The sequence below is a fragment of the Ceratotherium simum genome, chromosome 16, assembly GCF_057802395.1.
Source record: "Ceratotherium simum simum isolate JZ-2026a chromosome 16, ASM5780239v1, whole genome shotgun sequence".
Classification (NCBI taxonomy): Eukaryota; Metazoa; Chordata; class Mammalia; order Perissodactyla; family Rhinocerotidae; genus Ceratotherium; species Ceratotherium simum.
The window spans coordinates 44,152,870-44,160,611 of NC_141915.1; positions in this window are offsets into that span (position 1 = coordinate 44,152,870).

Here is a 7,742-nt window from a genome sequence, read left to right on the forward strand (position 1 = left end):
TAGGGCTGGGTGGGACCCCTCCCTCCAGGGTCTGGAAGGGAAGAAAGGACGTGCACTCATGACCCCCAGGCAGGCATGGATGATGGGAGCCAGGTGAGTGCCAGGAACGCAGAGGTCAGAGGTCTTAATTAGCTTTTCAGGAGTCAGAAGTCAGAGGTCCCTTTAGCCAATCAGCGGCTGGAGGCCATGACCACTGACAGTTGGTGGACCCTGCTGAGGCCATGATGAAGCTGTGGTTAAGGTGTGACTCTCACTTTCTTCCAAGAAGGGAGAGAGGGTACATGGCCACCAGCACTGCTTACCTGTGCCTCGCTAGCCTTGCCAAGTCTCCTGGGGTCAGGACTGTCACCCTCTGGCCCTGGCCACTGGGAGACATGCTGAGCCCTCTCCCTCCTCCCAGGGGAAGCACTTCCTGTCGGGCTAAGGCTGTCACACCCCAGAGGGCCGGATTCCGGAAGGCCTCTAAGTGAGCCATGCACCCCTATCCCATCCTGCATCTAGACGTAGTCCACTCCTAACCATCCAGCCTCCCTGGAAATCAGATTTTCAAAATGTTACTGATGTCACTATGGGTTTTAAGTCTAGGACTCAGATAAAGTTTGAGTCGGGCTTGGTGGGCTCTGCTGAGTTGGAGGAAATGGTTCTCTTCTGATGCAGGGAAGGGCCGAGCAGGCAAGCAGAGAAAATTTGAGATCCAGGAGCTCTGCTTTAGGGTCAGTAAGTGGCCAAGAGGCCATCTGGGGTCAAAGCCTGACTGTGTGACCTCATGAGGGTTCCTTATCCTCTGCAGGCCTCAGCTTCCTCATCTGTAAGCTGGGATGGTAATTATGGTACCTCGCGTCCGGAAGGGTGGTTGTGAGCATGAGGAGCTAATGCATGTAAAGCGTTCTGTGAGCGTCGGGTGCTTCATCAGTGCTCACAACACTGGCTTTCACGGCCATGCCATGCACGGCCTTGGGCCTGCAGTTGGGAGGGAATTCTGTCCCTTCCCAGCGTGGGGAAGTTTCTTGGTTTGTGGCGTGAGACAAAACAACCTGGGCAGCCGTCCCCTGCGTCAGAAGTCCGGGGTCGTTTGGTCCTGTGTTTGAGGGGGAGCTGATTCTAGAGGAACCAAGCCTCCCCAGAACGGGCCACCCTCAGCTTAGGCCTCCTCTCCGCTTTGCTGTGCCAAGGATGGACCCACGCAGACTATAAAATGCTGCAGCAGGGCCAGGAGTCCCCGTCACCAAGGACTCCCAGAGGCCCAGGAATATATCACAGAGTCAGTGCCAGCATGACTCTCCGCAGCCCTGCCAACGACAGCATCCATACCTGGGGAATAATAATAGTAGTGGCTACTGTTCATTAAGCATGTCCTGTGTGCCAGGCACTTTCCAGAGACACCCTCTAATCCTCCCAATGACCCTGCAAGGCTGGGGTTATCACCCCATGCCGTAACCTTCCCACTGACACCTGTCTCCGCCTCCCCTTCCAACTCCTCACCTGGCCAAGGCCTCAGGAAGCTTCGGGCTGGAGCTGGGCTACCACTCCTCTGGGGAGCCTTCTCTCCCTTCCCCTAGGCCAGGTCTGCAAGAAACCCCACAGGGTTCCCATAAGCACTTACCCCTTGTTAACACTTTTCACACTTTATTTTTACTCTATTTTTTATTTGATTTGTTTTAGGGGGTAAATAATGCTTTCATATGGTTCACAATCCAAAACCAACAACAAGGAATACAGCCAAGTCTCCCTGCTCTCCCACCCTGGTGCCCCAGCCACCGAGTTCAGCTGCCCGGGGCGGCCAGGGTTGTCAGTTTCATCTCACTGAGTAGTGATGACTTGTTTATCTGTCTTCTGTCCTGTAGGAGCAGGGACTGTGCCTGCCTCGTTAACTGCTTCATCCCCAGGGCCCGGCATGGTGCTTGGCCCATAGGAGGGATATCATGTATGTAATCTGTCTGTCTGTCTATCTATTTATTGAGGGATATCTACATAGAGGTTTTGTTGTTGTTGTTTGTTTTAATGAATGAGGCTCAGAGAAGACAAGCAACTTGCCTGCTTGGCTCTAACTCCCAAGACAGTGCTCACCCGGTGACTCTGTTTATCTGACTTGTAAAGACCACCTGTCCCTTCTTCCTGGATGATTGACCATTCATTCTCTGTGAAATAGATCCTGATTTCATTTTTTTAAGTTTAATTTTTAATTGGAACATAAATTTATTGAGGACCCCTCAATAAATGATCACAGAGCAGAGAGCCGTGTGTCAGGAAATAGAGAAGCTCCACACTTCAGAAGTCCCGGCCCTGGTGCCTGCTCAGTCATCACCCACTGTTGTGTTTAGGATGTTATTGCTGCTGCTGCTGCTGCTGCTCACCTTGGGCCTCAGTTTCCTCCATCTGTAAAATGGGAAGGGGCCCCTTAGGTCTGAAGTGCTATGGATCTTTGATGTCTTCTCTATTTGTACCCCTTCCAGCTGGTACTGCTTTCTACCAGCCCTAAAAGGAAACCAGAGCTATGAAAGCCTTTTGATCAAAGCTAATGCTTGATACCAATGCAACAAACGCATGAGGCAGGTCAGGACAGTTTTCTGTCCTGGGCTCCACACCAGCCAATCTGGCTTTGTCCCTAGGTCTGGACCAGGCCAAGGGTCAAGTATACACGGCCGTGGGTCCTCTAAAGAGCTGCAGGGAGAGGTGGGAGGGAGAAATTCATCCTAGGGATGCAGGTGGAGCTGTGAGGACCACTGTGGGGACCGCAGGTTGGCCCATGCACCATCTTCACCAGGAGACCAGCAGGCTGCTCTCTGAAGGGATTAGCTCATTCCCTGCCTGGGGCTGCGGAGAGCAGCCCTCATCTCGTGGAAGCTGCAGGTTCAGGCTTCTGTGTGGCCTTGTTCCCGTGGTCGAGGCAGCCAGGGATTCTAGGAGTTGGGAAGGGGAGGCGAGAGGGAGGAAGGGGAAGGAAACGGAGAGAAAAGGTCAGGGAGCACGGCCAGTAAGGAGCCAGTGTGTCAGGGAGGGACATGGTACCCACTCAAAAAGGAAGTCTGCTCTGGTGGGATGCTGCTGGGGAGGGAAATGGGGATGGGGGAACAGCATGGAGAGCAAGATTCATAAATTCATTTGTTCATTCATCCAATAAAACAAGGGATGCCAATATTAAGAGATAATTGCTAATCAAGGTATATGCAAAATGCTAAGAAAAGGCAAAAGAGGGAGCAGATAACTATTTGATGGGTTGCAGAAGTAGGGAAGCGAGGAAAGCAGGCAACTTTCACTGAAGGTATTTAGGCCAAGCCATGAAGCAAGCAGAGGAGAGGCCAGCCCCCAAGTCCTCCCCAGCTCTGCGGCTCATCCTCCCCAGACCTCCAAATCCTGGTCTGACTGTTGCCCTCACTGGGTTTGAGTCCTAGCTCTGCCACATACGTGCTGTGTGACCTTAGATAAGTGATCTAACCTCTCTGAGCCTCAGTTTTCTCAGCCATAAAGTAGAGACGACACCAACCTGGAGGGTTGTCATGAGATTCAAATGTGACAGTGCATGAGAGGCACTTTGCAGGGTGCCTTGCCCCTGTATAGAACATGCTCAAAACAACCTAATCTGGGTATTGTCAGTTTCAGCAGCAACTACGCTTACTCAACTCTGGGCCTCTGTCTTTGGGCAGGGGAGGAAAGCCAAGGCTGTTCCCAGCATCCCCCATCCCTGGCCCCCAGCCCTTGGGGAAACATGAGAAGCAGAGCTTGAGGATCTAACGTGGGCCCCCCCATACCCCTTAATCCTTCCTGAACTTGGGGGGTGGGTGGGGTGGGGGTGGCACCGCTGTAACACCTGCGCGGCTCTGACATCTCCCGCCTCTGGGCAGAGAAAGCAATTTCAGAAATGACATGTTGCCAACAAGCAGAAATCAGCTTCTGAATTAAAATGTGTCGGCATCAGGTGACCCCGGGCTTGGAGGGCTGGCTGCATGAAGACAGCTAAGATTAGGGCCTGTCAGCCCCGGGAGGGGCTGTGTGGGAAGGGATGCGGGCACCCGGGGGCTACCGTTGGCCGCCCTGGACTTGTTCAGACGGGGGGCAGGAATTCGGACGCTGGGTCGGGTTCTCCTGGGGCTCTGACTGGCCTCCACCTCTCCACTGTCCACACTCCATGGCGGGGGCGGGGCAGGGAGGGTCCAGCTCCCCTGGGACAGCTCCAGCGTAAACACACTAATGGGCCTGAGAGAGCCAGGGAGGAATGTGGGCCCCACAGCCCCTGGGGACTTGAGGAGGGATGGGAGTAGAGGGGATAAGACACCCAAGAGACAGTCAGCCTCAGCTGGCAGGTATGCAGGGAGGAGAGAAAGGGAGAGGGAAGGAGAAGGAAAACAAGAAGGAGGAGGACTGAGGGAGAGGGAGGAAGACACAATCAGCCACACTGAATCCCTGCACTTCCACAATGCCACCTTTGCCCCGGTGCCCGGGCCTTTGCACAAGCTGTGCCCTGTGCTATGGGAGAAGAAGTATGAAGGGGCTGTTTCATTTTCAGCCCTGCTATTTATTGTGGGGCCTTGGGCATGGCAGGGAACCTCTCTGAGCTTTAGTTTCCTTCTCTATAAAATGGGGATCATGGCTGTATGTACCCCTAAAGTTGCCGTAGTGGTTAAACAAGATGATCCTAGGATAAGGGACCAGAGTTCAGTACAGTCAGGCACCTTGCACAGGTCTTCATACCTAGTGATCTCTTTCCTTGTCTGTTTCCCTGTCTGTGACCTCCCTGAAGGCCAGGCCTGAGTCTCATCACCCTAGCACCTGGCACATGTCTGGCACACTGTGGGCGGCTAGTTAGTGGTTGCTGAGTGAGCCCTTACATGAAGGGACACCAGGTGACAGACATGCAGAGCAGAGTGGGAAATGAATGTGGAGGGCAGGGGGTAGGCAGAGGACCCCGCCGCTCTCCCTCCAGAATGTCCCCCACCCCAATCACAGGTCATCCCTCTGGTCATTTAGAGCCTTTCTTCTAGAGCAGGGCTCGGCAGACTGTGCTTGCTAGCTAGACAGTGACCGTATGTCCCCAATGGAAATCGGACATATGGGATCCTTCCACGTGTCTTTAGGAGTCGGCGGGCAGAGTAATAGACCTTGGGCCCATCTCAGGAGCTTCAGGACGTAGGGTCACCACAGTCATGCTCCTCAGAGCTGGGAACCCAGCAAAGACCAGAGCAGGGCCGGCAGGGGTGTGGGGTCCTCAGGGGCAGCAAAGAGGGAGGCATGGGCACTGCTGAGCCTCTAAGGTGGGAGGTGGGCTGGTGAGGCAGGAGCAATCTGTTCCATGATTTCAAGAGAGGAAATCTCCCTCCCCGACACCCACCTCCACTGCTGCTCTAAACGCCTTCCCCACCTGCTACAGGAATTCTACCGGGAGAGGGCATGGCTTCTTACCTCCTGCTCAGAGCTAAGTCATCAGAGAAGAAACCTAGGAATGTGAGAAGATTCCAGAGGGCAGTGGGTGTGAACTCAGGCATGAGAAAGGCCTGAATCTGAATCCCACTTCCGCCACTCACTTGGCAAATAGTTTAAGCTCCCTGAACCTGTTTCCTCATCTGTAAAATGGGGGTAACGATTCTTACCCTGTGGGTTGATTGTGAATATTAAAAGGCATACCATGGGAGTAAGAGAGAAGGGAAAGCTCTCTTTTATAGGAGAATGCCGACTAAAAAATAGGCAGGGAATGATCGAATTAGAAAATCACCATTTGCAATCGATTTGGGCAAGGATTGCCAATGGAGGCTGAAACTATCAGATAAAATGTTGTTGGGTGACAGGATATTCCCATAGTGTCAAAGCGTCAGCCCACAGATGAGTCATGAATCACAAAGGAAAAAGGGCAACTTCACATCAGAGAGCTCTGACGGAAACCACCTTACCCAGGTGATGAAATTCAACATCACTGGTAATGTCGACAAACCAACCTCCCTCTGCTCCTGACAGCGTGCACAGAGGACACACACCACCCCAGAGACTTCTTGCCAAAATGTTTAACCAGAACCTAATCATAAGGAAACAATCCAACACATCTCAATTGAGAGACATTCTACAAGACATCCAGCCTGAACGCTTCAAAATACCAATGTCGTGAAAGCAAAGACGGCAGGGAGACTATTCTAGACCAAAGAGGGGTAGAGGGACATGACAACAGCATGCAATGCCCGATTCTTGAGCGGATCCTCGATCAGGAAAAGAAGCTATAAAGGACATTTTGAGGGACAATTGGGGAAGTAGGAATAGGAAGTGTGTAGTAGATAATATTGTGTCAATCTTACATCTCTTGGATGTGATGATGGCCTTGTGGTTCTTTTGGAGAATGTTCTTGTTCATAGGTGCTATGTGATAAAGTATTTAAGTATCTCGGTGTCTGCAATGTTCTCACAAATGGCTCAACAAAATAAATATGTGTATACAGAGAGAGAGAGCAAATGTGGCTAAACGTTTTTAAAGAGGGAGGGGGGATACCGTGGTACAGTACCCACATAGTGGTTGTTTCAGCAAGCGCTGATCCCCAGGAAGAGCAGTGCACCCAGTGGCTAAGGGGGAGAGGCCCCAGGGCCTGTTTGGGACCTGGTTTAAGGGCAGGCTAGGAGAAAGGGGGTAGGGGGAAGCTCAAAGCAGTGTAGGGTAGAAAGAACATAGAGTCTGGAGGCAAAGAGCTGGGTCTGCTTCTTAGCTGTGTGGCCTGCAGTGAGTCACTCAACCATTTTGTGCCTCAGTTTCCCCATTTGTAAAAAGTGAAGAAGGGTGCCTGCCTTGTGAGGCTCAAGTGAGAACACGGGTGAGAAATGCCTTGGGACCCTGGAGCCTGCCACTGCGTGTGGACACTTCTGTCACTGCTCAGAACAGGCTGGTCTCCAGGCCCCAGAACACGGGGCAGAAGGGACATGTTAGGACAGGCATGCAGGTGGAAATGTAGGTGCCCTCAGGGATGGACTGTGGGCCTCCCTCTGCCTCCCTCCCTGGGGACCCTGTGTGGATCCCAGCAGGGCTGAAGAGCTGGGGAGGGGCAGGGACAAGCCCTTTGCTCAGAAAGGGGCCTCCTTCCCCCCAAGACCCCCAGGAGCAGCAGCTGGTTGAGGACATGCACTTCTCAAAGCATGCTGGGAAGGTAGTGTGGCCGGAGGAGGAGCTCCAAACCATTGCAAGGCCGTGCCTCTCATTTCTCCTATGCGACCATAGTCCTTGAAGGCTCCTGCTGTGCCTTATCTTCCCCCTGCCCCCAACCCACACTGCTGGCCATGGGATGAGGGCGCTAGAAACACTTATCTCTGGGAGGGGACCCAGGCTCCAGCCTGGTCTGACTTGGCGTGTCACCTTGGATGGTGACACGCCATCCTTCTTCTAGGCCTCAGTTTACCCAGAATCCATAAAATGGGGTGATCCATCCCCCACCTGCTGACATCTGAGGGGAGGCAGCATAAGGGGGGAAGAGTCCATATCTTGGAGGCCAGCGGCTCTATGTTCCAGCCCTGACACCACTGCTTCCTGGTGGAATTCAGGAGCCCTCACATTTCCTAACCTCCGTTCCCTTAACCACAAGATGGGGATGGCTGTGTCCATCGAGCAGGCAGGGTTCTTGCAATAAATTGAGACAAAATAGGTGCAAATAGCTGACATGTTGTTTATTGGTTCACTGTCTCTCTCCTCCCCTAGGGTGGCAGCCCCACAAGGCGGGGACTGGCTTGCTCACTGCTGCACCCAGCACTCAGAGAGGTGTCCGGAGCTCAGCAGGAGCT